At 48.4% G+C, this 24,459-nt stretch overlaps 1 long non-coding RNA gene across 1 annotated transcript in view; it reads left to right on the top strand.

Annotated features, from left to right (window-relative positions):
* Positions 1 to 20,100, top strand: part of LOC131401763 (uncharacterized) — a 79,340-nt gene extending 59,240 nt beyond the window's left edge. The window contains exon 3 of the long non-coding RNA XR_009217942.1: positions 20,067 to 20,100. This is a non-coding gene — a long non-coding RNA (uncharacterized LOC131401763). The remainder of the gene's footprint in view (positions 1 to 20,066) is intronic.
* Positions 20,101 to 24,459: the final 4,359 nt, after the last annotated feature.

The following is a 24,459-nucleotide window of genomic DNA, read 5'->3' as shown; positions in this document are numbered from 1 at the left end:
AGTACCCCTGCCCCTCTGCCCTCTCCTCTCTTTCCAGACCCACAGCCTCCACTCTATCTTGGTCATCAGTTCTCTGCTCAAGGACTCATCTTGGCTATAGAGCTCCTTAAGTTTTTCAGAGCTTTACCCGAGGGGAGGGGAAAGAGGGAAGGATAAATTTAGGGATAATGTGAGGGGTCTGAGTGCAAATCCCTTTTCTTTGACAACCCAAGAGATTCAACCTGCCTGGAGGAGTGTTCTCACTGGGCTCCTCTGAGCGCTAAGGGCTCATGGGACTGGGAGGGGACTCTCCTGTTGGTCACTGGGGTCTCCACTCCCCAGCTCTACAGAGCAGCTCTGTTTTGACCACTATGAGTTTCAGCTGGCCATAGAGTTCTGTTGCTATAAACACATGAAAATCTCCAATGTGGCTCAACTCAGTACCTGACATTTAGGGAAACCGAGTCCTGAAGCAGAACTGGTTCACTAAGGACACCAGGAGACTTAGAGACCAACTACCCACTCCCAGGCCCTGTACCCAGCATTTGCTGCCTTCCAGGAGTTCCCGGCTGACTGAGGCACCAATGAGAGACATACAGGAGATCCCCCATCCATCCTGGTCCTCCTATGGAGAGAGGCCTACCCACAGGGAAACTTCTCCCCTTGTGTTCTTCAGGTGGCTTGTGGAGGTTTTCTGCAGAGCAGAGATGAAAGTGCGGGGTGAGGAGAAGGTCTTCCAGATCTCGCACTCCTGGGGAAGGGAAGAGAATGAGGTGTGAGGTTGGGCACTGGAGCCCCGCTTGCTCTAGCTTCAGTCCCCTTCTATTTAAATCGCCTCTCCTGGATGAGACAGATGCTCAGGGAGCCCCAGAAGGACATTTAGGACCCAGAAAGTAACACTCACAAGGAGAAGGAGTTTAGCTCAACCCAGGGAAGGAGCCAGGTAGGAAGTGAGCATCCTCCTACTGGGACCTGGAGTCAAGGTCAGCGGGGGTCCTGGCAGGAAGGGCCTAGGGACTTGCAGGAGCTTGGATCACACACTTCAATCCTGGGAGCTGATAAAGGTGGAGAGGCAGTTCCCAAGTCTCCAGAGAGGTTCTCTACTGGGCCTCCCACGGCACACCTGGGCCACCTAGACCCAGTGCTCTACCACCCTTGCCCTGTCCTGGGCTGTCATACTCACGTCCCTGAGGCAGGTGGTGATGACGAGGCTGGCCACCCTCCTGAACTGGTCGATGGTGGCCTGGATGGTGGGTGTCTAGTGCTCACTGCCAGGCTTGTTCTTCTTGCGCCAGGTGGATCCCAGGCACTGAGTGGGCACCACCTTCCAGAAGAGCTCCTGGGGAACAGGGGGAGTGTCATCCAGCCCTGCCACAGGCCACCTCTGTGTCCACAGCCACTAAAGTCGCACACAGTTGTCACAGTTTAGAGCTGGAGCTCAGGAAGCTCAGGATGTGGCCTGAGCCTTGTGAGAGTCCCTGCGTTTTCTTCTCTGTCCACCTAGGGTACCCAACACAGGATGACCCAAGACCCAATCCCGGCAGGGAAGGGAGAGGGGCATTTGCACCCAGCCCGTCCTGGCTAACTCCAAGCTCCAGATGGTGGCTCAACTCTGCTCATGCCAAGGGGGCATCTGACACCACCCTGAACTCCGCTCTGGTACCAGTCCCCATTCTGATGCACATTCCCCCATGGCAGCTGCAACCACTGGCCTTGTCTGTCTCCCTTGTACTGAAGCACACATCAGGTGTCAAGTCCTGAGGCTGTTGACCCTCCTGAGGAGACGGCTTGGCCACCGTAGTCCTGTCTGCACACAGTGAGTTCCCCTACACCCCTGATGGGCCAGGCCCTGCCCAGCTTTCCATCTCTTTTACCTCATGGAGCCGGCACAGCCACTCTATGGAGCAGGTACTGTTAGTGTATACCTCTACGGTCTGCAGGTGGACAGCAAAGGCTTGGGTGTTCCGGAAGTTGCCCAGCTCATGTGGTTGGGAAGGGGTGGAGCTGGGATTTGGGCCCAGATCATGGGAGTCTGGATCAAGTCTGGGACAACGATGGCATAGGGAAGGCGTGCCCCTCCTCGCGCTGAGAGCCCAGCTGTTCACCACATCCATCACGGTCAACTGCTCCACCACCAGCTTAGGAGAGAAGGCCGTGAGGTTGGGCTTCTTCTCACGCTCCTTAACAGCCACAGGTGGAGATGGACTTCCCACTAGAAATGATGGTGTAGGTGACTTCAGTTCAGCAGCTCTCACTGCTGCTGGAGCCGATGTTGGCCCTTGCTCCAGCTCCAATACAGCTGAAGGAGGGGACGCTGGCCTCAGCACTAGTAGTGGTGATGTGAACGGAGCTGTAGCCAGCTCTCCCTCCACCACTGCCCACTGCTCTGCTCCTTCCACTGGCTGGAGCTCTGCAGCTGGTGCTACAGTGGAACAAAGAGAAAGATTCACCCACATAGCTGACTTTCCATGTGTCCTTCTAAACACAGGAAAGATCCCACTTCCCTTCCAGGAATATCCAGCCTGCAGTCCCAGTTACCCTCTGCCTCTGCCTCAGTGGCCTCCAGAAGCTCACACCGGGCAAGGGTAAGAGGGTCATGGCAGCTCAGCTCCAAAACAGGCAAAGTTACCTGCGTGTACATCCCCGTTAGCTTGAAAAAGGGACAGCCCCAGTCTGGTCATGCCCTAGTTCTGGTCCAACCTGGTCATCTCAAGGTCCTGAGTGTGGAGACCCTCTGCTCCTGCTCTCATCTCAGAGCAGCACTGGATGGTGTTTGTGGCCTCAGGCACCTTCCCCTTTCCTAGTGAGTTGGTGAAATTGAAACCATTGGGCAGCTCCTCAATGACCTACTGACTGGAGTTCTGCAAAGACTGTTCCGGATCTGGGCCAGAAGGAATGAAGGGCTGCCTGCACACTGCCACTGGGGTCATCCCTCAAGAGAAAGTCTGCTCCTCAGTTCAGGCACAGAGGGACATCCCTGCAAAGAACTGTGGTCAGGCAGGAAAAGAGATGAAACCTCTATGGCTCAGTAACATAAGAGTAGAGGAGATCAACTTCTCATGCTGCCAGCCATGACCTGGGCTATGAATATGACAGGCCCACCATGTTTCCGACACCTAACAACCAGCTCCTGCCCAGGAATGGCTTGCCCCTCATACCCTGTCTTCTTCCCTCCACACATACACACACAGACACACACACACACACGATGAGGAACAAGGGGTGTGGGGCTGATCAGGTGGGATCACAGTTGCGTCCTGGCCTGCACTAGCCTTTCCTGGGCTGCCCCGTGTTACCCTTCACTGCCTCCTGCTAGACGCCCAGAGGCCTCGGGGATCAGGGCTGAGCCAACGTCGGCAACTACCAAAAAGTTTCTCTTTCTGGGTTTTTTTTGTGCCTAGATCCTCCAAAAGTTGGGATACAACAACAAAATATTTTTGCCTGTTGACTGTCTCCAGTCATGTGAGCTGGATGGGGGGTTGTGGGTGCCTGGTTACCAGAGTTCTAAGATCTGTTTAGGTCTATGAACAAGGAAGTGAGGTCATTTTTCAAGATTCCTTTACCTGGACCCCTTACCTCAATCAGACTTGTCCAGAGCTGCCTCCTGTGCCCTGGCTGCTAACCCTTCTCCCCCATGTCATCTCTTGAACTATACACAAGGAGCCTACACAGCCCTAGCCACAGCTCCCTAGAAACCCAAGTCGGGTCTTAGCTTTGAGGAGACAGAGATGAACGTAGACCTCTTTTTTCTTACCAGTTCTTCACCCTGAGAAAGTCCCTGTACCTCTCAGGTCCTCCCCTGTCCCTAAACCTGCACCATGGGGATCAGGCTAGAATCTACTTCCTAGGGATGTCACCCGGTGTATATGACATAATATCTATTACCCCTGTGGGCTGATGTCCCATGTACCTAAGGCACAAACTTAGAGATGGAAGAATAACAAGAAGGGGTGACAGGTAGCACAGAACACCACTCAAAACAGGCCTGGGTTCTAGCAATGTGATATTGGAACAGTCGCTTCCAACTTGGCCTCATTTTCATGTCAGCATCATGAGGAGGTTGAAACTAATGGAAATTTAGATACTGTCATCCTGTGGCATAAAACCATTCAATTGTTTCCTGTTTAAGGGAGAATGCCACCCAAGTGCCTCGTCTTGACCTATGAGGTGGGCAATCTCCACAGTGGTACCCAGTAAGCCCCACCCATGTTATAGGCATCCCAGTGGAACCACTAAGTAGTTAGTAACTGGCTTCTTAACATAATAACAGCCAAAGTGATGGGATGTCTTGTCTAAATTTTAACTAAAAAATTCTCTCACATCCTCTTACTCCCTCTTTCATGTTCCATCTCTCTCTCTCTCACTCTGTCGAATCTCTGTAACTGAGGAATCAAATACCAGTGTTTTCGGGCTGCCCAATGTGGACGACTATAAAGGAGAGAATCACGAGATTGCCCAGGCCAACAGACAGAATGAAACTCAGACTCTCAGTCCAAACTGAATCCTGAAAGCTGAAAGTGAACTTGGAGGTCAGTCCTCCCCCAGGTGAGCCTCAGTTGCAGGCCACACAGGGTGATGATGAGGTAAGAGGGAGGAAAGGAATGTGGGAGCTTTCTGCCTGCTCCACCTGGAAGGGTGAGGGTGAGAACAATGTCATGTGACACTGAGTCCTCAGGAGAACCTGTGAGGTAGCTGGAGTTCTCACATATTCCACATGAGGAAACAGGCTCGGGGAGGCCTGACCCAAAGCCCAAGCTCACACCCAGAGTGAGAGTTGGAGCTGGGCTTCTTCTAGAATCACAACATCTTGGAGGATGGAGTGCTATTGGTACCAGTTGCATGGAGTCAGATGTCCAGGGTCAGAGGCCAGTGGTGCTGGAGAGAAATATGGTGAGGGGACTATGGCCTTACTGACACTGTCCTCGACCCTGGCAGGAGGGGCCCTCCACGTTTGCCCCCCCTCAGATCAGCCCCCAGAGAGTGCAAGAGAAGCAGCAGCAGCAGCAGGTGAGTGTTCCTGTGGGGGAGGGGCTCTTCCTTCCCAGATGCAGGCCTCAAATCAAGAGAGGACGGCCCTTCCTCTTGGTGCCACAGTGCCTGAATCCCCCAGTAGAAGTTACCAGGAGGAGGGTCTGGAAGGTCTGGTGCAGGTTGGGTTGTTGTGGGGAGGGCCAGAGACCACATACCCTGTGATTTGCCAGAAGCCGGCCCTGGGAGGTGAGGAGCAGGAATGTGGTGTTCTTGGGGTGTGCAGGGAGGAGGAATTGAGGGGAGGCTGCTAAGCGTCCTAGGCTGCTCCTCGTGGGAACCCTGGTGTAGGCCAGGAGGCTGAGGGTGAGGACTTTTCAGGGAGGGTCTGCAGGGCACCAACTTGAGAGCTAGGGCTCATCCCACCCACACTCTGATGTCACAGAGTGTCATCCCCTATATTGGCACTTTCCTTGGTCACCTGTTGATGCTGCACCTGCTGATGGGTGATAATCTCAAGGTGGGTGAACCTGAGAACCAGGCAGGGAGGAACAGGATCCTGAGCCTTGGGCTGCGGGAGCCCCTGAACTGAGCTCTGAACTCTCAGCACTTGGCACATGTCTCATGAGAGCCTTGCAGCCGCCCCTCGGAGTTGGGCCATCAGGCACATCTTATGGATGAGTGAACAGAGGTTCCACCTGAGACACCCATTCCGGTTCCCCAGGCTGGGGAAGCTCAGAGCTGCCTGACGGCACAGCTGCGTGAGGTTTTATCTGAGCTGGACTCAGCCTATCCCTCCCATGCTGCCCGTAGAGGGAGAGAGGATTCGGGCCCCTCCAAGTCAGGCAACACATAAGTGGCTGAGCAGTCCCCTCTGCCTGAGGCCTCAGCCTCCAAGTCTGTCATCAGAGAGGGTTGTGCTGCCAGGTACCTTAGGCTCTCCCCCATGGCCTCTTTCTCTGGAACCCAGAGCCAGGCCTAGGTCCAAGTCCTGTTTTCTCTGCATGCCCGGTCCCCTCTGGGGACCTGACAGTAGTGCAACTTGAGAAGGGGTGGGCATAGGGGTCTAGTCAGGCTAGGGGGCTCTGTCTGATTGACTCTTGCTGTCTGCCTTCCAGGGGAATGAGATCAACCTGAGAAGAGGACTGAAGTGAACAGCTGCCACACCCCCTGCAGGAAGGGGAAGAAGGAGCAAATCAGAGACCCTCTGGGCAGAACAGTCCCTGGCTCCGCCCACTGTATCTTACATTGAGTGGAAGAGTTTGATAACAGAGAAGTGGGAGACCCATCCAGTTGGCAGGTGGGTTGAGGGGAGGATGGCATCAAGGAGAAAATCCTGGAGGAGGCGCTGCTTATTCCCATTATGCGAACAGGTAGAGCCTGGATGGAACTGAAGGGAAGGACAGTTTAAAGGACTGTTCCCCTGCCCCACTCCTCACCACCCACAAGGTCCATGCAGCATCCCCCACTCAGGCCCTATCTGCAGCCTCTCTTTCCCTCTAGTCCCAAGAATACCCAGTCATGAGGGAGCTCCTGCTGCTCCAGGTGGCCACAAAAAATTACAACCTAGAGCCCGAGGAGTGATTTGGGGCCTGGTTCCAGGACATGGAACTGCTCAACGAGAATGATAAGTGAGGCCGGGCAGGAGTTGGGTGAGGGCAGGGATGGACGCTCCCTGTTGGCCAGTCCACAGAGCCTGTCTCCGTGGCCCCCCACTCAGCCCCAAGTCTTATTGCATGGCAACTTCTGGGACACCCAGACTCCAGCTGCTGGGCAGGCAGTGGAGGGACACCTGAAGTGTGGATCCTGTTAGGCTCACAGGTGCCTCTCTGTCCTGGAGCTACAGCCTGTCCTGCCAGCTGGATTCCCAGACCTAGTTGGCCAGCAGAATACTCAAGGATAAGAAGAACCCGCCATCATCAAAGTCAGTGGTGAGTGAGTGTCTGGGCTGTGGTGACTGACTCCTATTGGTTCAGTAAAACTTCGGGCTAAAAGTGCCCTTGGGGAGTCAGACAACTGGCACTGGGATCCCAGCTCCACAACTGAGCAGTCCTGTGACTGGGGTGACTCTCTTCAGCTTCCTGAGACTCCGTTTCCTCCTCTGTGAAATAGGTGATACTAAATGATCTCTTGCGTGGCAGGGATAAATGGGGTACTGGTGGATGACAGCACTGAGCACAGAGCCTGCAGCACTCAGTGCAGTGGGGACAGTGTGGGGGGCCATGATTCTGAGGGAGGCCCCCCAGTATAACCCGACTCTTCTACTCAGTCCCCAAGCCCAAACACTGAGCCCCGTACCAGTGGCCTATCACAGCCCCATCCTCAGCAGTGGGGACACAGCTGGGATGCTTGGGATGCACTGGGCCACCTCCTCCCTTCTGACGGGAAGGGGAACATTGTAAGCTGATCTCTGAGGTCCCCTTAAACCCAAGAGAGAGGGGACGACTTCAGCCCAGCTCCCTGATGTCTCTACCCCAGCACCTATTCACACATTGTGGAGGGACAGTAGTTATTTGTTGTAAACAATAAATGCCATATTTGAATATTATATTAAAGTCCTGTTCTCTTTACAGTCTGGGAGCTGTGGTGTGGTTCTCTCGCTTTCTGTAGGCATGTAAGTGAGACACTGAATCTCACAGTTCTCCTTGAATCACGAACTCTTCTGGGTCATCAGCTTATTGAATGTGGGTGAAGGGAGAAGGTCCACCCCTTCGCTGGCTAGTGGGAACACATCCAAGTCCCCCTAATTCCGAAGACCAGTTCATTTCAGTATCATTCAGCTCCTCCAGGAGCAGACATGGCCCCCCGCCTGTTCTCTTGGGATTTTAAGGTTGAAGGTACTTTCACAGGCAGAGCAACAACCACTGAAATGTGGGTGTCTTTAAAACAGCACTACCTAGGACCATGTCGTGCCACAGGCAGGGGCTGCCTTTCTACATTCTTGAGGAACAGGGAACGTTTTCTGCTTCTCTAGTTGAGATTTCTTTTGAAGAAATTTTAGGAACTTGTAGTTTTCTAGCTCAATCTCTGGAATAACATCAGCTCTAAGTGGGGAAAACAATGTAAAAAGATCAACACTTGCACGTGGAGAGGACAAGGCCCAAGGAAGCTCATTAACAAATGGACTAAAGGCAGGCAGGACCTAGCTCCTGAGGCGACTTCAAAAACAGATCAACCAATTGCAAAAGAAGGGTTTCATTAAGATCCTGACTCAAAAAAATGTCAAACCAGGAAATAACCTTGACAAAACTTGGAGACTTTGGATACTGACTAGATAGTTGATTATACGAATGATATTTTTATTTTTGTGTGTGATAACGTTATTGTGTTTGTGTTCCAAAAATCCCTCATCTGTAAGAGAAACTCAAATATTTACAGCTGAAATGATGTGCTCTCAGCCATGTCCTCTGGTTAATTCTTGGGGTCTTGGTGTGAGGATAAACAAAGTCAGATGGTATACGAGTTGACAATGTTTGAAGCAAGTAACAGGGTCACAGAGATTTATTTTTCTGTACTCTGAGTTTTAGAGATTTTTGAAAACCTTCAGAACACAAGTTTGATAAAAACATTATACTTGGTGTCCACATTATAATGTTACAAATTAAAATATCACAAATATAAAGGAATGGTTCTCCTTCTGACCTAAGGAAGCTCTCTCTCAGTCTGGCTTCTGTGAATGACCTGATGATGCCACCAATTATTCACTTATCACATGTTTGTTGAGTAATTCCTATGTGCTCTGTGCTGTGTGCAAGGAAAACACATTTCCACGACTCTGGATCTAGTGTGGGAAGGAAGGCAATGAGCCTGTTGCCAAGGTTCTCTAAGTGGAAAATAATGTCCACAGGGGGTATGCTCATTCTTGAGATTCCAAAATCAAAGCTACACAAGTTTGCCAGGTAACAGATAAGAGATACTTAATTCATGATATAGAAATCACATATGTCTGAATTACCATGTGACAATGAAGGGAAAGACTGATGGATTTTAAGTTATAATTAGATGCAAAATCATCGTACTGGCCCCTGGCCAAGTGGTTAAGTTTGGCATGTTCTGCTTTGGTGGCCCAGCTTCAGTTACTAGGCACGGACCTACAATATTCATTAGCAGCCATGCCGTGATGGTGACCCACACAAAAAGTAGAGGAATATTGGCAACAAATGTTAGCTCAGGGTAAATCTTTCTCAGCGAAAAAAAAAAATTAGATGCAAAATCATAATAAAAATTTATGGAATCGGCTTTAATATACATTCAAAGACAAATCTCATTCTAGTAGGTATCATCACTTCATTGAGTGTAAGGTCTAGAAAAAACAAATGTAAGTTCAAAACACTAATTCCTCAGCTTCAATTATCCTATCAATTTTAATATAAAAAGGAGAAAACTCATCGTAAAGTAAAATTGAGGTTTACCATGAAAGGTCAAGATCATGATGGACGTTACAAAGAGATGCTGTGAGAGTCAAGCCTGTCTCATGGGGAAATTCTCAACGGCGCCACTCAGCTTTTCTTCAGCACCGATGTTGCTTTCCTCACTGTTTTCAGGATGCCCTTCTTGGCTCCTTGCTCTCTCTGCCTCCCCAGCAATCTCGTCTGTCCTCGAGACCACAGTCAGTCTCTCCCATGCTTTTCTTCACTTTCTGTGTCTGTCTCCTGATATCTCTAGAAGATACCTGTTGCCTGCAGAGGGTCTGTGAGCGACTCAGACCCATTCCTGGACTCATCTCTGCCCAATATGGACAGCGAGCCAGGGTGGGCTCAGAGCTGGTGTGCAGATCCATCAGCCCCTGCATGGTCCAGGGATTCACATGGACCAGGCTGTGTGACTGTTTCGAAGGTATTTGCGACTCCAAAGAACTTAAGAGTTCTCCTTTACTGCTGCAGGCCTGGAGTCCCTGCAGTCTACTGTATCCACAGCCTTGCTGCGGCTTCTCCAGGGTCTCCTCCCACTGACTGCACCTGACCTCACCACCAGGATGGGAAGTTATTCCAGTAACTGGCCTCTGGAATATGCAGCTGCTTAGGCTTCAGGGTGCATAGATATTTAGTTTTCTGAATGGTTTTAGTTTCATGATCTTACTGTTTCCACTATGAAGTCGGGGAATATTTTTGGAGCTTTCTCTTTCAAAACAAAATAAAATGTGAAATTTGAACAAAATGGAGGATGAAGACTACCATCCATGGAGAACGTTCTCTGCTCACGTGGATATTCCGCCCTCCTTCTCTCCCTGGAGACATGTGTCTCAAATCACACTGTGCATCACTATCATTGGAGGGTTTTTAAAACTCAGATTGCTGGAACTCAACCCAAGTAGGTCTGGGGAAGGAATAGAGAATTTTCAATTCTAAGAGGTGATGTTGATCTGCTGGTACAGGGACCACACGGAGAACAGGATTCAGTGACATCATCAAGCTGAAGTGAGACAAGGACAGAAAGCTCAAGGTCATTATCCAGTGTCAAATCCAGACCAACTTCCCTCCGCCATCTTGCTTCAGGACGTTCCTCTCTTCCGCTCTCTGTCATGGTCAAATACACACATGCTGGTGCCCCACAGCCCACTGTTATTGGGACACAGAGTTCCAAGTACTCCAGAGCTCCTTTCACTGCCTCATCTCTAATGAAATTATTCACTACTCTATCCTTAGTCATTCACTTCCACACCCCGATCCTATCTTCACCCAAAATTCTCCTGCTCCCCAGTCAGTAATTCACAAACACCATATTCCCACCACAAATTTCCACATTTCCAGTTTGTACACAAAGAAATCCACTCTAAATAACCATTCTTCAATAAACTAGATTACTCCAGTAGGAATATCTTCACAAACCTTTCTTTTCTTCTCCTAATCCTTTCTAGTAATCTCAGATTCACAGCCCATCATTTCAATCATTCACTGACCATACTCCCAGATATTTTATTGCCACCATATCCACCCTGCACACTTCAGATGATTTCAAATACCTGCCATGCCATGTTGACACTTGCACTGAACAGAGAATGCGCCAGGAGCCTGTGGATCCCAACAGAGAATCACAGCAACCAATGGACCTATATGCATTTCTCTAATGCTTCCTGAATGCTCTGCTCATTTTTTCCATTTCTTGAGTTCCATAAATCTCTATATTCCGACCTCCTCCATATTTCACAGATAAATTGTTAACCACCAGACAGGAACTATTTCACTCTCTAGTCATCAGATCTACATATATTCCTCATAAGGAATTCATTTATCACAACTTTTCTGTTGTTATATCCAAAGAAATTGATTTTTTGGCTGAAACCACTCTGATTTTTATCTTATACTTCCATTTTAATGACATTATGCCCTCACTATTTGTTGTGCTTTCCATAACTTCCCTACTGGAATCATCCCTCAAGTTTCAAATACGCACAAATCTCTACCATCTACAAACTAATCTCTCAGCCAGCGTTCCTAAGAGTCCTCACCCTCCACGCCCCTCCTCTCCTCCTCTTGCCAGGGATCCATTGTGAAAAGTTCACATATATCCCAATGCCTCTGTTTCCAGGGTGCCCACCCAATCCCATCCCCATTCTGTGGATGCTTCTCTTGCTAACCTCACAAGCCATGTCTCTTACTAATCCACTGGGGAATTTTCATGATTTTTCTGACATGCTCTGCAGTAGCACGTGACATTGCGGACTCCAATGTCATTTTAAGAGACCATTTGTCCTTGGGATCCACCACCCTACACTGTCCTGCTCTTGCCTGTCTAAACTTCCTGAGCAAGTTCCAGGCTTCTCTTTATGACCACCCCACAATGACTGATGCTTCCCAGAAGTCAGCCATGCTCTGACACCTGTTCCCCATCTGGCACATCATTCTATGTGTCTGTGTAAAGGTGGGGAAAGGAATGAAGAAAAGCTGTTCAACATCCAGCTACCTGTACAGTCTAGGGGTCCAGGGAAAGCTGCGCCTCCAGTCCTGCCCCTGGAGCTCATTTCCTCCCCCTGTCAAGTCCACCTGACTTATTCCAGCCCCACCTCTGCCTCTTCACGTCCCTGGAACTCGTCTCGGCCCACAACATTCGGGCCTGGCTCCACCCACAGCGTGGTCCCCGCCCACACCCTTGTCCCCCCCCACAGCCCTGCCCCTAGACCTGGTCCTGTCACTGTTGCTGACCCAGCCCGCTGCCCGCCCTAGCACTCACTCTAGAAACTAGACACCTCCCTCAAGGCTGGGGTGCATGGCCCCGCACCGACCTGCACGCCGCCTCGACCCGGAGCCCCCAAACGTCCGTCCTCCCTGAACTTCCGTCCTCCCCGAACGCCCGCCCAAGACAGGAAGTGGAAGCACGGGCGGCAGCCATGGATGGAGCCGGGGGCTTCGCGGTGTGTTCCATCTTCTTGGTGCAGATCGGAATCTCCTGGACGTTTGCTCTCAGGGGTGGGGCTTGGTGAGCAGCGGGCGGTCCCGGCTCGGGTAGGGGTCCAGGGATGCGCCTGGGCCGCGGGCAGCCCCGTCAGTGCCCGACGTCTCTCCGTCCCTCCGCAGCTCCATTTCCCCCAGGCTGTTGGCTCAGGGCCCCCAAGGCTGCTGTTCCTCCAGGCTCTGGGCGCCGCCGTCCCCTCCTCAGAGTCCCCAACACCGTCCTCCGTGTGATTTTGTCCCCAGGGGGCTTATCCACATCTGCAGGCGGTGTTTGGTTGTTACAAATGGGGACGCTCCTGGCATCTAGAGGGGGAGGCAGGAATGCTTCTCAGCATCCTCCAGGGCCCAGGACAGCCCGACACAGAATTGCCAGGCCCCAGATGTCAGTGGTGCGGAGGTTGGGAAACCTGCTTCAGGGCCTGAAAATCCCCCGAGCCCTGAATGAAGTGTGGAAATTGTTGACAAGTCAGCGAGTCACTTACAGGGTCCCTAAATGACAAGCTTGTTTAAAGAGTCCAGAGTCACCAAAACGTCTCTGTCCAGCCGAGTTGAGTGACTCAAGTGTACACAGCACGAAGCTGCTTTCTTCCATCTCGGGGAGCAGGTGGCTGGATAGGAATTGGGAAAATCCTGTCACAACCAACAGTTACAGTTAAATCAGTAAATACAAAAAAAGAAGAGTGAATGGTGTGGCCTTTCCATCCAACACCCTATAAAAGGCCTCAAAAGCTTGTTTGCGCTTTTTTTTCTCCCCTCAGACACGAAAAGCATCTGTGGAGCTCAACTTTGAGGTGAAACCGGGCTCAGGGTCCACCTGTCCTCACTGATCCATGGATTTCTGTGTGACCAGGTGAGTACCCTGTGGACCTGGTACCAACAGGTTCCGGCAGCCTCTGCTGTGCAGAAGACCTGCCAGTGGGGTTTCTTGGGCTCGGGTTGTCACCACATGGACTCACTGAGAGTGAGGGTATCTTGAGAAAAATTATTGATGTTTGATGAATTATATTCAAGGGAAAGATGGTAAACTGTGTGTGGTTCTGGGTGGTAAATATTTCAGTAAGTACAGTTATATGCAAATAAGAACATATGAAAGAAACGTAAAGAACTGCAAATGTGGATTATAGTAGAAAATATAGATTTACTTGCATTGCATAATACTCAAAAGTCAGGATTTATATATAATAAATACAAAAATGTTTTGCGTGTGTATGTAGTATTAGAAGACATCCCATGAAATATTAGCAGGGATACTCAGCAACATTTCTTAGAACCATTCAATTTGACTTCTAAAGTCCTATCAATCCTCCACAAAAATTTGAAATAGAGGAGCATTCAGGAAAAAAGATGATTGGAACTTCCTTGTATTAATAACAAATTTAAAATTGAATTTGCCAGTAGCCAGATTCATTTAGAGCATTTTTTTCTTTATGACATTTCAAATCATTTGGAGGAATACTAAGCAACACTGTAGATTGAAGGGAAGGGCAATAGTCTCCAAAAAGACTGTCCACACCACCTTTCCTTCTAAAGGGAATTAACTTTGTTTCTTGAAACTTTTCTGAAATAACGGTCTAGTGATTCACGTTGCAGAGTATCTTGTTAAGTAATTTTGTATTTAGTTGTTGGCTTCTACTAATTTTGTGTGTGTGTGCCTTTTTCATTCTAGCTTTCCTGTGATGTTCTTGAGGGGAATGTGTGCTTGTCATGCAATAGATAGTCTCTGAGTGTATAATTTATGGTGACCAAACATCCTCATTTATTCGGGACAGAGGGTTTTTCCAGGACACAGGATGTTTAGTGTTCAAACCAGGGCAGTCCTAGACAAACCGGGATGGTTCCTGATCTCATGAGCCAGGCCCTGGGCCACATGCATGGGGACCTGGAGAACCAGAGAGACCTTGTCCCACATCCATGGAATTTATATTGTATTTGGTTATTTGGATTTTAGACAGTTAATGATGGGAGTGATGTGGGAGTTTGGGACAAGGGGACTCAACCTAAGGGGGTAAGGAAGCCCTCTTGAGAAGGACTGATATTTAGCTTGAGAGCTAGAGTTGGAACTGGATTTAGCTAGTTGGAGGGTTAGACTGGAGTGAGGGTGTGGGAGTTTGTTCAAGAAAGTGTTTCAGGCAGAGGGATCCGCATGAGGACACCCCTGAAGCAGAGAGCCCGGTGTGTCCATGAACTGAGAAGAGGGATGGCTGAGCCGAATCAACACAGGGGGAGAGGTGTGAGCCAGACCAGTGTGGGGGACAGGCTGGACAAGGTCAGGAGTGACTTGGGACTCTGTTCTAAGACCAGTGGGAAGACTCTGGAGAAATGCGAGTAGAAGGATGATGCAATCAGTGTTTGGTATAAGCACGGGGGTTAAAATGGACTTCATGGTTAAGAATGAAGACTTAAGAGGCAAGATGGGAGGAGCTGGGAATAAAATTAGGAATAAGATGATTGTTCCCTACGCCTGGCTGATGGCTGTGGAGCAAGAACTAAGTAGAAAGAAAAGACCGTGGAGTGTAGAACCGAGAGAATGTAACGGTACTTTCTTGCCTGCATGTGTCAGATGGCACAGGGCACTGACTGTGCTCCTCGCTGCTGTCCGTGCAGACTTGCAGGTGTCCCCTCGCACAGGTCTGTGTGTTCACCCCTCTTTGCCACTCACATGCCCCCCTCCACATCCTAAAGGATGTCAGGCATTACTTGTGAGGGGGTTGTCTCACATGGGTGACACCTAGGAGAGCCCCTGCAGGCATCAGAGCAGCCCCTTCAGCATCTCCCTCAGCCTCCTCCTTTCCCCTCTCTCGCCTTCCACACCCACAAGGATCCCTGCTCAGTATTCCACATCCCCATGTTCTTACTCCCCCAGGCTTGAGAAGGGTAGGGCAGCCACTGGGGTGGACATCATCTGCACCTTCCACTCTGACCCGTGCACGTGCAGGGCTGGACAGAGAGTGACTCTACTGGGAGTTGAGCCATGAGACCCAGGGCTTCTCCCACCTGGGCTCCTTCACCCTGGAGAGGGACAGCCTCTATGTCAGTGGTGAGGGCCTGTGCTACAGCCACGCTGTCTCTCCCAGTCGGAGTTCTGTTTTGCCTCCTTTGCTCTAAAGTGAGCTATGATCCATCTCTCTATCCACCCGGTCTGGGTTCAGACTTCTCATCACTGTGTGATCACTGGGTCCAGCCACCTTCCATCTCGTTGCCTCCCCCCTCAACACCCCTCCCCTCTTCCCCTCTGCTTTCCCATCTGCTTTTCCCACAAAGGTCCCTGCATCCTCCCTCTCCTTAATCCTTTATGTTCACCCCAACTCTTGCTCAGTTCCTCTTGCCTTCTCTCCACAGGTTACACCTATGGAGCCGTGGCCCTGACTACCAACAGTGAGTATTCCTGGACCTGATCTCCTGGGTCCCGTCCGCATTTGGAGATGGGGAGCACATGTTCTCCTACACCTGCTGTCCTTGGTGAGGGAAGGACCTGGAAGGGCCCTAATTCATCCCTTCTCTCCCTCCCGGGTTCTGGTGGAGAGTCCCATCCCAGTGTGAGAAAGCCTTTGACAGAGACATGTTCTCCACACACTCAGACCCCACGTGATTTTCACTTTAATTCTGCTAAAGCGCCGCCCTTTGTCCTCCTTTTCCAGGTATCCCATCCGTCTGTCCAGTTTTCTGCCCATCCATCTGTCTCTCCTCCGAGTTCAGTCTCTCTTGTTCACCTATCTCTCTCTCTTGGGCTCCTCTCATCCACAGGCTTGCTCATCCCTCTACTCACACAGTCACCCATCCCCTCACTCTCATTTATGCTTCATCTGTGAATGGTGGTCCTGGGACAGCCACTGCTGGAGCCCTGGTGAGCTTGGGGTCTCCTCCCACTCTATCCCTCCCTGAAGACAGCCCTCGCCACAACTCCCGAGCCAGCCACCACGTCCCTGCATACTTGATCAACACCTGTGCTACCAGAAGCCACCACAGGTATCGGGGGCCCCTTGTCCTTCCCAGGAGAAGTTCTCCGGCCCCAATCCTCCACCAGCCAGTTGTGATCCAGGAGCTGGGAAGCCAGGGTGTGACATTCTGGTTTTAGGGCAATCATGCTGATCACAAAGATTATATCAACGATTCAGTCTAAGGCCAGACCTCAGAGAGCCCCTAGTCTTGTGAAATTAACACACCATTATAATACAATGTGGGATGTTTCAGCGAGAGGTACCTGGCATAATTTGGAGGGGAAGAGCTTGCTAGAGAAAGTTTCACCAGAATGGAGTCTTTAAGAATGAATAGGGGGGATCCTGGCAAATAGAGGATGAAGGGTTTTCCTGGCAGAGTGGATTTCATGAGCAAAGGCTCCAGCCAGAATCAACATGCTGTAAGGGGAGAATTGAAACGAATTTGGTTTGCGCAAAGCATGAAGTTTAAAGTGCAGTAGATGGATAAAATGATACTGAAAGGTCAGCAGGAGCCAGATTGAGTAGAGCCTTGAGTGCCAGGTCAAGAAGGTTGAACTAATCACTGAAGGCCATAGGGAGCCATGGGTGGTACTAGAGCAGTGGTGGCTCTAGTGAGGTATTCATTTCAGAAAGATTCTTCTTGTAGTCCATGTAGAACATCCTTTAGACAGAGCATCCAGTGAGCCTGCTGGGGTGTTTGTCTGGGTGAAGGAAGTTAAGACCTGAGCTGGGAGAGGGATGGAGTGTATGTGAGGACCAGTGTGCAAGGTGAATGGGTGTTACTGGGAGGGAAGAGGAGCTGAGCAGATATGCTGGTTCTGAATTGGGTGACCACACGGGTGGGTGGTGGTGCCACTGTGAGAGAAGACGACAGATGATAATTAGTGCAGGACTCTGCTCTGGTCTCAGGCCAGCACTCAGTGATGGCCATCGCACTCCCTCTCGTCTTGCAGCTTTGGGGCACAACCTGAAGACCCTCACAGTCACCTTCCCCATCTCCACTCTCTGGTATTCATCAGACAGGAGCAATGGCTCAGCCTCATTCAACTCCACTGTGAGGGTCCTGCAGAGCCTGGTGAGACCCTGGTCCCAGCAGCTCCTGGTGGGTTAAATCCCACCGAGCCCCTCCCCTAACTCTTGTCCCTCCTGCTCATCCTCCTCCTCCTTCCTCCCCCGCTGGCTCCTAGTTCAAGAGGAGCAGCCTGGGTCCCTTCTACTCGAGTTGCAGACTGGTCTCCCTCAGGTGAGACCCTCCCCTGAGCATCTGCCCTTAATGACCACTTTTGTGACCACCCGTCTTTGTCTCCCCACTGTCCTCCCATTTCCTCCTTCCAGTTCTGGCCCCCACCCCCAGAGGTTTCAGGACCTCTCACTAGAGTCCCCACATCCCTCTCTCCCCAGGCCTGAGAAGGATGGGGCAGCCACCAGGGTGACACCGTCTGCACCAGCACCCTGATCCCGTGGGCCACCATGCCTCTGTGCTGGGAATGGAGAGTCTCCACCTGTCTGCTCTTCCTCTCAGTGGCTCCATGCTCTGCAGCCCAGAGTTTATCCATCCACAGAGAGCACCTACTACACTTCCGCATCATCGTTGGGAACCTCAGCAACCTGGAGCCCACATCCTCGGAGTACACCGCCCTGCCGAGAGACACCCCGGAACATGTGGGGGTCTCCCCTCTCCCGTCCTCCTTGCCCTGAGGGCAGCGTCATTCCTCTGCCTGACTTACATCTGTTACGTGATTGTTTCAAACCTTCATTTTCCCTGCATGTCTGGGTTCTCTCAGTGTCCAGAGGTGATGTCCTAGCTGTCTTGCCCATTTCTCACTTGGGTAAACTGAAGCTCAGATAGGGGAGTATTGTGCCTAGGGTGACACAGTGAGTTAGGGGCAGAGCCAGGATTTGAAGTCAGGTCTCCCTTGCCCCAAAGTCTGTGATCTTTCACTGGCTCCAGTGGCCCCCTGCATCCCCAGGAGACCTCCATCTCACCCACTCTCCCTCGCGTTTGTTCTAGGTCACCAAGCTCTACAAGGGCAGCCAGATGTGAGATATATTCCACTCCTGCCTGGTCACCGACTTGATGTATGTTGAGGAGATTGGAAGCATTGGCTGAGCTGGTGGCTGATGACTCTGAGCTCAAGTGACACATCCTTGATCTGAATGTCACTGACATGGTGCCCATTCTGCCCCACATCCCTGTCAGCTAATCCTACCATCTCCTTCCTTAGGTTTTCAGAAGATGAGAAAAGCATTAACATTTGGGGCCACCAACCTCCAGCATCCTCCTCCTCTTCCTCTTCTGGAAACTTTCAACAAATATCAGCAGTCTAACTGTGTTGTCCAGTAGTGGAGCCACTAAGCACATGGGGCAATTTAAATTTTTTATACATCTATTGCTATACGGTTCACATATTGTGTGTTGGGAGGAGTGTATTTTTTAGGTTTTTCTATATACAATATCTTCTCCTCTGCAAAACAAATAGTTTTACCTCTTCCCTTCCAATCTGAGTTTCTTTTATTCCTTTTTCTTGCCTAATTGCCCTCATTAGAACCTCTAGTACCTGTGATTAACATACGAGATAAGGGAAGAAATCATTTTCTTGTCCCTGGTCTTAGGGGGAAATTTTCAGTCTTTCACAATTGAAAATGGTGTTAGACGTGGGTTTTTCATTGATGCTGTTTATATGTTGATAAAGTTTTCTTCTATTCCTAATTTGTTGAGTGTTTACTTTTTTAGACATGAAGGGCATTGTATTTTGTCAAATTCTTTTCTGTATATGTGGTTGAGATTACGTGGTATTGGCCCTTATTCTATTAATATGATGTATTACATAATCAAGTTTTCAGATATTAAGCCAACCCTTCAAATAGCGGTGAGAGATTAAGATGTTCTCAAGTCTTTCCCGGGCGTGCCACAGCCCTGGGCCCTTGTGTCCTTCTAGATGCCCACAAATACACTGGAGCTTTTCAAAGGCCCCTGTGGACATCTCATTCTCCCAATTTTTCTTCTAAGATTTGGCTCACCTCTTGCCTGCCTCAGCTGGTATCACTCCCTCAGGCAACTACAATAGAAAACAATTAGCCCTGATTGTTTTTAGCAAGTGCCCTGGGGACGGACTTTCCTCCCTGGGCAAGCTCTGAGTCAAGTAACTACAAGCCCTGAACATGGGGCTTTTTCGGGGAGCTGCCAGGCAGGTCAGCTAGTGAGAGTTCGGTGGGGATGGGTCTTTTGAGAGCTCCAAACCCATTATGGCTGCTGGGCTTCTGGATGTCTCAGCCACTATAGTTCTGAGAATGACAGTTTTCAAAGTTATGGAGGATATTGTAAGAGCAGGATGGGAAAGTGCAAGTTATAGTGCCACAAACTTGGCTCCCTTTATCAAGATTCCACCATGTTTCTTCACTAAACCATCCTCAGATTCTTACATGCCGTTGATTAATTTCTAGACTTCTGAAAATTTGATTTTGACCATTTTTACCAGTGTTCTCATTGTTTTTATGCATTTGCAGAAGTCCTTACTCCAAAGTTTCAAAAATGTTCTCCCTGTGGTTATTTATTTATAAATTAATTACTTTAAATGAAATTATGTGAGAAATTCTGTTCCTCACTCACACACACTAGCCACATTTTAAGTGCTTGATAACAACATGGGGCTAATAATGTGTGTATATGGTATTGCAGACAAATGTTTACATTATTGCAGAAACTTATCTTCTACAGGACCCTGAAGCAGGGAATCTAAAATCAGGGTAGAATTCCAGACACACTTTTTCATCCCTTGTGCCCTACCAGGTCTGTCCCCCACAGTAACCACACTGGAGCAGACTCCCTGTGTACCTTGCCAACTTGGCACAGAGACTGCACAGAGATGCCATCTATGAGGAATTCCTGTGGCTGACCCAGAATGGACCCAGCTGCAGAACTTGACCCTGGACAGGAAGAGTATCCTTGGGGATGATACAGCTCCCTGGTAATTGGGAAAGAAAGTGAGGCCTTTCTGGGACTCTGGATTCCTGGGGCTTAGAGAGCATTGAGCTTTCTCAGGCTGGCAGGAGGTGGCATAGTCCCCCAGTCTTTACCCACCATTGAGAGAGAGAAAAGGAAACCAGTGTAATATAGGAGGCCCTCAACCTTCTCCTAGACAGCTCTGTGACTTAAAGATAGTCACCTCCCCTCTCTGGACTTTTGTTTCCTTATCTCTGCACTGACAGCAACTGGGCCAGATGGTCAGTGAGGGCCTCCAGCTGTGTGTGAAGCAGAGTCACAGGTTTGGGGGTGGATGTAGTTTCTGATCCACAGGCTATAGTTTGCCAATTCCCGCTCTAGATGATCACCAATGGGCTAGAACTTTCTGCAGTGATGGAATGTTCTATATCTGTGCTCTCCAGTGCACAGCCACATGTGGCTGTTGAGTACTCGAAAGATGGTATTGTGACTGGTCTTTATTGTTACTGAGGTACTAGAATTTTTATTTTATTTAACTAAAATTAATTTTAATTCAAAAGATACTTGTAGCTGCTCCATATTAGACAGCACACCTCTAAGAGGTTGTCTGGGTAGAGGTACAAGTAGTGGGACATGCACCCCTCCCCCCATGCCCACTGGGTGTTGTGTGTCCTACCCTCCTGGAGTTTATCTTGTAGCTGGGAATAACAAGAATAGAGATTTGAAACTTATCAATTATTTGATGTGAACAAACTCATGCTTGCAGGCGGAAATCAGGGAAGACATCCTGCAGGAAATTACATTGTAGGTTAATCCTAGAAAATGAATATTAAGCAAATAGATGAAGGAGAAGGGGATGATGTGTTTCTAGGCACAGAAGAACACTTTTGAGTTGGATTTTACAAATTTAGAGAGATCCCATAGGCTTGCCAACTGTGATGACCCATTCTGCCCCCGGCTGTCATACGAAAGTCCAGCCCAAATTCAGTCCTCTGTTCCCAGAGGTATGAATTTGGTTTAATTTATTACACTTTTGTTCTGTGATAATGGTCTTGTATTTTGTAGCAAAGTGTGCTCACTTTTTAGAGATGGAAACTAAAATTGGGTGAAACATCATGATGTCTACTTGACTTTAATATTTCATTGAAAACATGGGATGAATCAAGGGTGGCAAGTGTTAATACTTTATACATTGATGCAATATTGTTTTATTTAGATGGAATATACACTGTTAAATCTAGATGATGGATGTTTATGAGACTGTTCCCTTTAATTTTCTGTGTCTAAAAAGTTTTATTAAAAAGAGTGAAACACACTCACATGCATTCTCCATTTCATTCACTTCCAGAGTATTCTCCAAACAGAGATGATGCCTTGACTGAGAAGCCTGGTAAACCTGCAGGAAGCCCCAGCCCATGGTAGGGGGCGAGTATGTTGATGCTGTGTCTCATCGAAGAGAACCATGCGCACAGGGTCTTGGATGATGAAGAATATTGGCCAACCCTTGTCAAGGAGGGTTGAGGCACAGTGGGGTCACCAAGAGCTCTGGGGCAATGACAGGACGTGGCTCACCCCACCACATGTCTCCCCTGACCTCCCCTTCTGGGCCCTCATCCTCATCTGCTTGGCGGGACTCCTGGTGCTCATCACAGGCCTGATCTTCTGTGTCTTGGTAAGACATGACGTGTTGCTTGTCTTCTTACTATTGGGTTGTAAGAGCTCTTTATATATTCTAAATACATGTCCTTTTCTAGGGATATGTTTTGCAGATGTTTTCTCCCAGTCTGTGCGTGGCTTGCCTTCTCCTCCTCCACATGAGTCATTGGGGAAATGTAAGTGACAGTCATCATGAGATTCCACCACACTTAAGAGTGGCTAAAATTAAAAAGACTGACTATAGCAAGTGTTGTTGAAGATGTCAAGTCACTGAAACTCTCATCAAGTGCTGGTCAAAAATAGCTTGGATGCGTCTTTAATAATTACATACGTCTATCCAGCCATTCCTCTCCTAGGAATCCATCTAAGGGAAATAAACACATATGTCTATACACAGACTTGTACACACATGTTGATAACAACCTATTTATAGTAGATAAAAATGGAAAACAACCCAAATGTCCATCTACTGGTGAACGGATACACAAAGTGTGATATATCCCCACAGTCGGATACGATTCAACCATAAAGAGGAATGAATTATTTTTTTTCTTTTTTAATTATTGTATTGAAATTATAAAGGGTTTTAACATGGTGTAATTTCGGGTGTTCATTATTATTTGTGAATTTCTGTATAGACTGCATCGTGCTTACCAGCGGTAGTCTAACTTTTATCCATCACCATGCATATGTGCCCCTTTAACTCAACACCCAGCCCCCTTCCCCTCTGGTAACCACTAATCTGTTCTCTTTATCCCTGTGTATGTTTATCTTCTACATATGAGTGAAATAATGCTATTTGTCTTTGTCTGGCTTATTTTGCTTATCATCATACCCTCAAGGTCCGTCCAGGTTGTTGCAAACAGGACGATCCTGTTTTTTTTTTTCTGCCTGAGTAGTATTCCATTGTATATAATACATACCACATCTTCTTTATCTGTTCCTCTGTAGCAGGGTACTTGGATTGCTTCCATGTCTTGGTTATTGTGAATAATGCCGCAGTGAACACAGGGGTGCATAAATCTCTTTGAATTGTTGATTTCAGTTTCTTTGGATAAATACCCAGTAGTGGGATAGCTGGAAGATATGGTATTTCTATTTTTAATTTTTTGAGAAATCTCCATACTGTTTTCCCTGGTGGCTGCACCAGTTTGCATTCCCACCAGCAGTGTGTGAGGGTGACCTTTTCTCCTTATCGTCTCCAACATTTGTTATTTTTTCTCTTGGGAGTTTTAGCCATTCTGACAGGTGTAAGGTGATCTCTCATTGTAGATTTGATTTGAATATCCCTAATAGTTAGTGATGTTATACATATTTTCATGTGCCTGTTGCGCTTCTGTATATCTTCTTTGGAAAAATGTCTGTTCATATGCTCTGCCGATTTTTAGATTGGATTATCTGTTTTTTGTTGTTGGGTTGTATGAGTTGTTTATATATTTTTGAGATTAACACCTTGTCAGATATATGATTTGCAAATATTTTCTCCCAGTTGGTGGATTGTCTTTTCGTTTTTTTTTTTTTTTTTTTTTTTTTTTTTGTGAGGAAGAGCAGCCCTGAGCTAACATCTCTGCTAATCCTTCTCTTTTTTCCTGAGGAAGACCAGCTCTGAGCTAACATCTATTGCCAATCCTCCTCCTTTTTTCTTTTCCCCAAAGTCCCAGTGGATAGTTGTATGTCATAGTTGCACATCCTTCTAGTTGCTGTATGGGGGACACGGCCTCAGCATGGCCGGACCAGCGGTGCGTCTGTGAGTGTCCGGGATCCGAACATGGGCCGCCAGTAGAGGTTCGCGTGCACTTAACCACTTAGCCACGTGGCCAGCCCTGTCTCTTCATTTTGTTCATCGTTTCCTTTGCCTTGCAGAAGCCTTTTAGTCTCATGTAGTCCCATTTGTATATTTTTTATTTTCTTTCCCTTGCCTGAGTAGACAAGGTATTGGAAAAGATGCTGCTAAGACCGATGTCAAAGACTGCACTCCGTATATTTTCTTCTAGGAGTTTTATGCTTTCAAGTGTTAGAGTCAGGTCTTTTATCCATTTCGAGTAATTTTTTGTGTATGCTGGAAGATAATGATCTACTTTCGTTCTTTTGCATGTGGCTGTCCAGTTTTCCCAACAGCATTTATTGAAGAGATTTTCCTTTCTCCATTGTATGATCTTGGCTCCTTTGTCATAGATTAACTGACCACAGATGTGTGGTTTTCTTTCTGGGCTTTCAGTTCTGCTCCATTGATCTATGAGTCTGCTTTTGTGCCAGCAGCATGCCATTTTGATTAGTATAGCTGTGTAATATATTTTCAAGTTAGGATTGTGATGCCTCCAGCTTTGTTCTTTCTTCTCAGGATGGCTTTGGCTATTTGAGGTCTTTTGTTTTTCCATATATATTTTAAGATTCTGTGTTCTATTTCTATGAAGAACGTCATTGGGATTCTGATTGGGATTGCATTGAATCTGTAGATTACTTTAGGTAATATGGACATTTTAAATGTGTTTATTCTTCCAATCCATGTGCATGGAATATCTTCCCATTACTTCATGTCATCATTGATTTCTTTCAATAATGTCTTATAGTTTTCATTGTATAG

The sequence above is a fragment of the Diceros bicornis genome (assembly GCF_020826845.1).
Source record: "Diceros bicornis minor isolate mBicDic1 chromosome 13 unlocalized genomic scaffold, mDicBic1.mat.cur SUPER_13_unloc_1, whole genome shotgun sequence".
Classification (NCBI taxonomy): Eukaryota; Metazoa; Chordata; class Mammalia; order Perissodactyla; family Rhinocerotidae; genus Diceros; species Diceros bicornis.
The sequence above is the reverse complement of the archived record's forward strand: the minus strand, read 5'-3'. Positions and strand labels throughout refer to the sequence as shown.